General features: G+C 36.8%; 1 protein-coding gene across 9 annotated transcripts in view; it reads left to right on the top strand.

Moving 5' to 3' along the window:
• The first annotated feature begins 215 nt into the window (after window positions 1-215).
• The window catches only part of LOC135224670 (calbindin-32-like), a 259,533-nt gene continuing 252,334 nt past the window's right edge, over window positions 216-7,414 (top strand). For 2 of the 9 annotated variants that reach the window (XM_064263898.1, XM_064263899.1), the window contains exons 1-2: window positions 219-311; window positions 684-813. The gene's annotated coding sequence lies outside the window, so the exon portion shown is untranslated. Of the gene's footprint in view, window positions 312-569; window positions 594-683; window positions 814-7,414 lie in introns of those variants that run through there. The other 7 variants (XM_064263900.1, XM_064263895.1, XM_064263902.1 and 4 more) reach the window with 5 other exon arrangements.

Genomic DNA, 7,414 nt, shown 5'->3' with positions numbered 1-7,414 from the left:
AGACAAGCAGAGGCAGCCATGGCTACGCGTTGCTACATGCAGACGTACAGACTTGTTGGGGGAAAGGGGGTAGGGGGAGGGGAAATCCAGTAGGCGACTGAATGAGAGAGAGAGAGAGAGAGAGAGAGAGAGAGAGCAGCTCCTAAGACCCGGTCTTCGTAAAGACAGGCGTGGCTGTGAGGCCAGAGCGGCACAGCGCCAGCATATTGATCTTGGTAGAGTATATGCTACCACACAATACGGCTGCCAGTGTCAGCAGCAGCAGCAGCAGCAGCAACCAGCCAGTGGCTCGCCTAACCGCATCGTGGGTGGTAGTGTCTCGCGTCGCGCTCCCTCTTCCAGTCTCTTTTATAGGAAATAAGATTTTGTCGGGTCTTGCTCCAAGATCGCTAGCCGTCGAAGGGCGTCGCTCGCCAGCCGCGCATTCGCGACCGTAGGACTCTGTGTTACGACGAAGGCTGCTTCTGTGTCAGAGAGGATTCTATCGGCCAAAAGTTGTTCCGCAAAATATTATTGATAATATATATATATAAATGAACGCACGATCCTAAAACTGTTAATGACCCGCAGAATTTTATGTACTACTAGTTTTGGTTAGTTTAATATCATGCTTTATTTCTAAATCCCCCTTTTTGTTTTGCTGTTCATTGATGTATTACTCAAGTGTCGATTGTCCATTTCAGTTACAAAACTTTAAAGATAAAAGACAGATAATAGGAGGAACTCTATCTATCCCCATCGTGCGCACTAAGTTTTGATCGAAGGAATCGGACCACTTATCAAATTCAGACCTGCTTCATCGTACCGTTTTTGGTAAGTTTGATATGGTACTTTTCGTTAATTGGAAAGACGCTTCCACACTTCCGTCGAGCGTTTTTGTGTGAGGAAATGAAGGGAAAAGAAAGTAAAAGAGAGATAGGAAACTTGAAACAGCCGTAGAGACGAGACGAGACGAGTAGCCGGTGCTTGGCTAAATTCCTCTCTCTCTCTCTCGAGTGTGACCCTCGATTCATGTGAGGGATTTGAATATATGATGTGGACGTTATATTTATATATGATATACGTGCACACTTGTGTACAACTACAGCTATTTCATATGCAAATACACGACTCCTTCAAGAATGCCTAATCCCCTCCCACACCCACAAACACGCATTCACATACTCTGTAATACATATACGTAACTGCAAACATACATGCAGACTCGCACACGCTCATAGTTCTAGTGTTTGTGTGTGTGTGTTTGTTTGCTTGCGTGGGCGTGTATGTGCGTGTGCTTGCGTGAGTCGACATACCGAACGTATGCACAGTGCGTTGTGATATGACTTAAGAAAGTAAAATAGAAAGTTTCTTCTGATTCATTTCTCTTCAAATTAGGAGCAAGGAACTGAAGAAATCGGTGTCAAATAGTAGTATGACATAGAGAGAAAGTACGAATAATTTCCTGTTTCAGAATTTGTGTCAGTGAGAATTCTGTACCGGAATTGCTACACAGTTTCTCCCCCCACCCCCCTCCCCCCGCCATTCTGTCTAGTGGTTTTTAAGTTGGCTACGCCCTCACATTCAATGAATCTGGAGCCTTTCATGCTTTTGTAAAAGCTGTTTGAGGTTGAGATAACTTACGTAGAAAAAAATGTGTTAACTTCGTCACTGAAGTTGAGATAACGTAACCTACATAAATAAAATGCGTTAACTTCCTCACTGAAGTTTCCCCCACTCACTCACCATTTCCAAAATTCCTGTAGGAAACTTGAAAAAAACTTCAACGGAATCCTATAATCCCTCATCCTTCAGAAGGGTTATTATAAAGGTTTATCACCCCAGCCCCGTTCTTTTTCATTCATGCTTTTTTTTCTCGCGTTTTAATTTCGGGTCTGGGCGAGTTAGATGTATCGACTTTGGATCGATGCTTTGGCCTCTGCATTAAAGATTTGTTTGGCGATAAAGGGGGCGTTCTGATTTTCGCAAGTTGAATTGAACTGAGCTCTTTTGGGGCTTAAAATTGGAATGTATGAACGCCTGGTTGTGAGAGTTTCAAGTTCAGTTGTGAATCAAATTGAGCTGACGTTTTCTAGCTGCGTTTATTCAATGATACGAAACATGAATATATCCTCTTAATGTTGTAGATTTCCAAAATTTATTTATTTGTGATTGTTTTTCCAGTTTTGGTGACAAACACACAGATATTTTTTATATTCCTTTACGCTTAAGTTACGTTTAAGTTTCTTGCTTATTGCGATAGAGCGAACATTTAATAACGAAGTGATTCGACTTGCTTTGCAAATGAAAAAAAATATTTGAAACAAAATTCCTCTTCCTGTCTTTAATTGTTAAACAATTCATATGTTACGTTTAAGTCTTTGCCTATTGCTAAAGTGATTCGACTTGCTTTGCAAAATGAAACATAATGTTCACCATGACTAAGTGGAAGAAATTCCTCTTTCTGTTTTTAATTGTTAAGCAATTCATTGGTAATATTTTTTTTATCCAGAGAGGATGATAAGATTCTCAGTTCAAAATGAGCGTTCGTTTCGAGTTCCTGTTTGTGAATGTAATCCTAAGTCGTACCCTTGATGAAAACGAAGAAATTCCTTTTAACCGGAGTCCGGATTCCTAGCCGGTCCTAACCGGTAGCCCATTTAAGAGAGAAGCGGGATACAGAAGAATATGAACCCTTGAACTGATATTCATAACTTTAATTTATGTACAGAGCGACGGCCATTATTCGAATAAGATTAGTTCCTCAAGTATTTCTTGTCCTTTAAAGCAAAAATCTTTTAATAGACCTAATAAGGCAGGGACGAGGTCCTTTATTATGCATAAGATGAGAGAGAGAGAGAGAGAGAGAGAGAGAGTAATTTAGTTTTTTTTGTGATGGAATAAAGAGAGTGAATCCACCGTGTTGTATTCAGCGGGATGAGAAAAATTTCCTTTATGATGATATTTTCGGAGAGAGGAGAGGGAGCAGTTTACCTCACTTGGCGTGGAGCAGAGAATAGCCAGTTGCCTGAATAGAGATAATACTCGTAGATTCGCAGGACAGTTTTATGCCAAGATAGAAAATACTTTTGAACGGAGAAGGATGGGGCATAATATCTTACTTTCCACTCGTAGAGGGCATCTCTCTCTCTCTCTCTCTCTCTCTCTCTCTCTCTCTCTCTCTCTCTCTCTCTCAGGTCAAGTCTGATTTTATGCTCATTCTTTTGAAAGCAAGTAGACTCGGATGCATGTGCATCGGAACATCTATAAATTTATAAGTGTGTATGAGTGTAGTATACATGTTTGCTTAGGTGAAATCAAACAAATATACTCACTAAACAGGGAAAAGACTCAGGATACAATTATACTCTCATTCAGTTTCGTTCTTAATATTCAGTGGGGTCAGTTTGTCCACGATTCTACAGAAGGAAGGTTTTATAAATAATGCTTTAGAGAAACGATTGAATGAAGCAGTACAGTGCTCATGGATGCAAGCATCAACCGTTGCCCTTCTGAATAATGCAGTGCTTTAATGCTTTTCTGGAGAGAGAGAGAGAGAGAGAGAGAGAGAGAGAGAGAGAGAGAGAGAGAGAGAGAGAGAGATAAAAGAGGATATCTTTAGCTGAATTTGATTGAATAATAATGTTGATTATTTATGATGACGTTTGAGAGAGAGAGAGAGAGAGAGAGAGAGAGAGAAGGGGAAATTTTTAGCTGAATCTTATACTTGTTGAAGAATAGTAATAATGTTGAATATTTATGATTACGTTTGAGAGAGAGAGAGAGAGAGAGAGAGAGAGAGAGAGCCCGATTAATCAGAAAAGTATATATAGAATTAAGTCATTTCAGTGCCAGAGCGTGAAAGAAGTATGACCATTCTTTGTGGACGAATGCGGAAGCAGTGCCAATTAGTTTTCAAAATTCCGCCATTAAACTTCTAAGAGAGCAAAGACTGGTTTTATCTTCTGATTTATTAGAATCCAGGCGATGTTTCCTCATGATTCTTTCGCCGTAGAATGTTTTTCAAAGAATTTGTGGCGTTAGTCAACGACATGGAATTCGCTCGAGTGAATAGTGCCTTCGTTTGAAGTTTCGTGTCACTGGATGAATTCCATACGGTTGCTGGAAGGTTAGGGAAGAAATTCCTGTTGTATTAGTGCTGCATTATTTTAAAGTGGTGTTTAGATGAAACTTAACATGAGGGTTGATTATTATTATTATTATTATTATTATTATTATTATTATTATTATTATTATTATATTATTATTATTATCAGCGATAATGGCAGAATAAAGCGGGTTGATTTTATATATTGTTTTTTTTCTGAAAAATAGAAAAAAAAACAATATATAACATGAACTCGATGAATTCAGCCATTCTCTTTAACGGTATTTGCCTAAAAGAGGATCTTTTACCAAAATATTATTATTATTTTTTTTTTTTTTTTTGCTCTATCACAGTCCTCCAATTCGACTGGGTGGTATTTATAGTGTGGGGTTCCGGGTTGCATCCTGCCTCCTTAGGAGTCCATCACCTTTCTTACTATGTGTGCCGTTTCTAGGATGCACAACTCTTCTGCATGAGTCCTGGAGCTACTTCAGCCTCTAGTTTTTCTAGATTCCTTTTCAGGGATCTTGGGATCGTGCCTAGTGCTCCTATGATTATGGGTACGATTTCTACTGGCATATCCCATATCCTTCTTATTTCTATTTCCAGATCTTGATACTTATCCATTTTTCCCTCTCTTTCTCTTCAACTCTGGTGTCCCATGGTATTGCGACATCAATGAGTGATACTTTCTTCTTGACTTTGTCAATCAACGTCACGTCTGGTCTGTTTGCACGTATCACCCTATCCGTTCTGATACCATAGTCCCAGAGGATCTTTGCGTGATCGTTTTCTATCACTCCCTCAGGTTGGTGCTCGTACCACTTATTACTGCAAGGTAGCTGATGTTTCTTGCACAGGCTCCAGTGGAGGGCTTTTGCCACTGTATCATGCCTCTTTTTGTACTGGTTCTGTGCAAGTGCCGGGCATTCGCTTGCTATGTGGTTTATGGTTCCATTTTTCGTATTGCACTTCCTACATATGGGAGAGATGTTATTTCCGTCTATCGTTCTTTGAACATATCTGGTTCTTAGGGCCTGATCATGTGCCGCTGTTATCATTCCTTCAGTTGATTATTATTGTTGTTATTATTATTATTATTATTATTATTATCATTATTATTATTATTATTATTATTCAGAAGATGAACCCTATTCATATGGAACAAGCCCACCACAGGGGCCACTGACTTGGAATTCAAGCTTCCAAAGAATATGGTGTACATGCAGTATTTTGCTAACATTCAAAATACTAAACGTAACAGTGAATAAAATATTGAAAACCTTAACATCACTGAAAAATGGTGTGGCATAAAAAAACTGGAATTTATTCTCTTTAACATTCCAGCGAATGTCTGGAATTCATTCAGTGGTACAAAATGACTAACGAAGGAGGTTTTCGGACACATTCCTTGTCATTAACTGAGTTCACTATTTTTTTTTTTTTTTTTTTTTTTTTTTTTTTTTTTTTTTTTTTTTTTTTTTTTTTTTTTTTAAGATTAACAGTGTAATGATGCTAAGTTTTTTTTTTTTTTTTTTTTTTTTTTTAATGATTAGCAGTTTAATGATGTACAGTTTTTTATTTGTAAAAGATCAACAGTGTAATGATGTTACGTTTTTGTAAAAGTTTAACAATGTAATGATGTTAAGTTTTTTGTAAAAGATTAACAGTTTAATGATGTTAATTTTTTTAAAAGATTAACATCGTAATGATGTTAATTTTTTATGTAAAGGATTAACAGTGTAATGATGTTAAGTTTTATTTGTAAAAGATTAACAGTGTAATGATTTTAAGTTTTTTTGTAAAAGATTAACAGTGTAATGATGTTAAGTTTTATTTTGTAAAAGATTAATAGTGTAATGATGTTGTTGTTTTTTTTTTTTTTTTTTTTTGTTTTTTTTTTTTTTTTTAAATTAAAAAGTGTAATGATGTAAAGTTTTTTCTTTTTTATCCAGCGTTGATCGCCAAATTCTATTTTTTTTAAACAAGCAAAACGTCAAATAACATAATATGCAGCACATTTTTCAGTGGCAGATTTCTTGTTTCAAAAATCGCAGAAACACAGGACAATGAATGTAATATAAAAAGTTTAATTAAAAGAAAATTTAAATTTTAGTACACTAAGTTTACTCGTGCCCTTGGGGTTTTGGCGAGAGTGGAAATGACATTTAACAGAGGAATGAATATTCCTGACTTTCTATCTTTATTTTTTTATTTTATATTTTCACTTGTGTTAGACAAGAGAAAGAATAATGCTGTTCAAATGAAGGCAGCTACTAAAGGTTTTACTTCTTCCAGTCTGGAATAAAATCTTTCTCGTGTTGCTGAACATGATGTCCGTATATTTGTCAGTTCATTTATCTAAATAGATGCACACATTTGTTATATATTATATATATATATATATATATGTATATATATATATATATATATATATATATATATATACACACACATATATGTGTGAATCAGGCCTAAGTCAATGTCTTGGAAATCAAGCTGAAACGACAGTCAGTTAGGGATTCCACCCCATTGCCATTTTTTCACCTGTGGTGATGTTTGATAAACGAATAACGAATCAGGTGTTAAAGTACACACACACACACACACACACACACACACACACACACACACATATATATATATATATATATATATATATATATATATATATATATATATATATATATATATATATATATATATATATGTGTGTGTGTGTGTATGTGTATGTATACTATCCCTGACCATTCATTTGCGTGTTCGCATGCAGAAGGTTTCCGAGGAATTAAAAAATTAAAAAATAAACCAGGCAAGTCGGAGACCCTTCACTCTCGCTCTGGCGAACCATTAACTATTGCAAATCGATAATCCCCTACCCCACCCCACCCACCCCTCACCCTACCCCCCGTGTATGTGTGTGTGTATGTAGATTTTCTCTCGACTCGAGTGAAAAAGAAAAGAAGCCGGTGTCCAATTTTCGCGTGAGAAAGCTGCTAGGAAAAGGTTAGTCCAGGTTTCTACTACGTCATCGGACGTCAAAAAATCGTAATCGCGACTGTCCTGGACTTCAGAAGGTATCGTGATGTTCAGGACACTCACGAATAGTACGATTTTCGTTTCTCGTTGCATGTTGGTCGGGTGTTGTCGGTTACAGTGAGTGGGTGCCAATAGAGATACATTTTGGTAGTTAACAGTATTATTTTGCAATAGAGATAAGCGTTTAATATCGGTTCTATTCTAGTGGAGATACGCAGTGGTATTTTGCAATAAGATACGCGGTGATTATCAGTTACATTACAGTGGAGATACACTTTGATTATCAGA

Source organism: Macrobrachium nipponense, chromosome 12 (assembly GCF_015104395.2).
Source record: "Macrobrachium nipponense isolate FS-2020 chromosome 12, ASM1510439v2, whole genome shotgun sequence".
Lineage (NCBI taxonomy): Eukaryota > Metazoa > Arthropoda > Malacostraca > Decapoda > Palaemonidae > Macrobrachium > Macrobrachium nipponense.
This window is presented reverse-complemented; position numbering and strand designations above follow the sequence as displayed.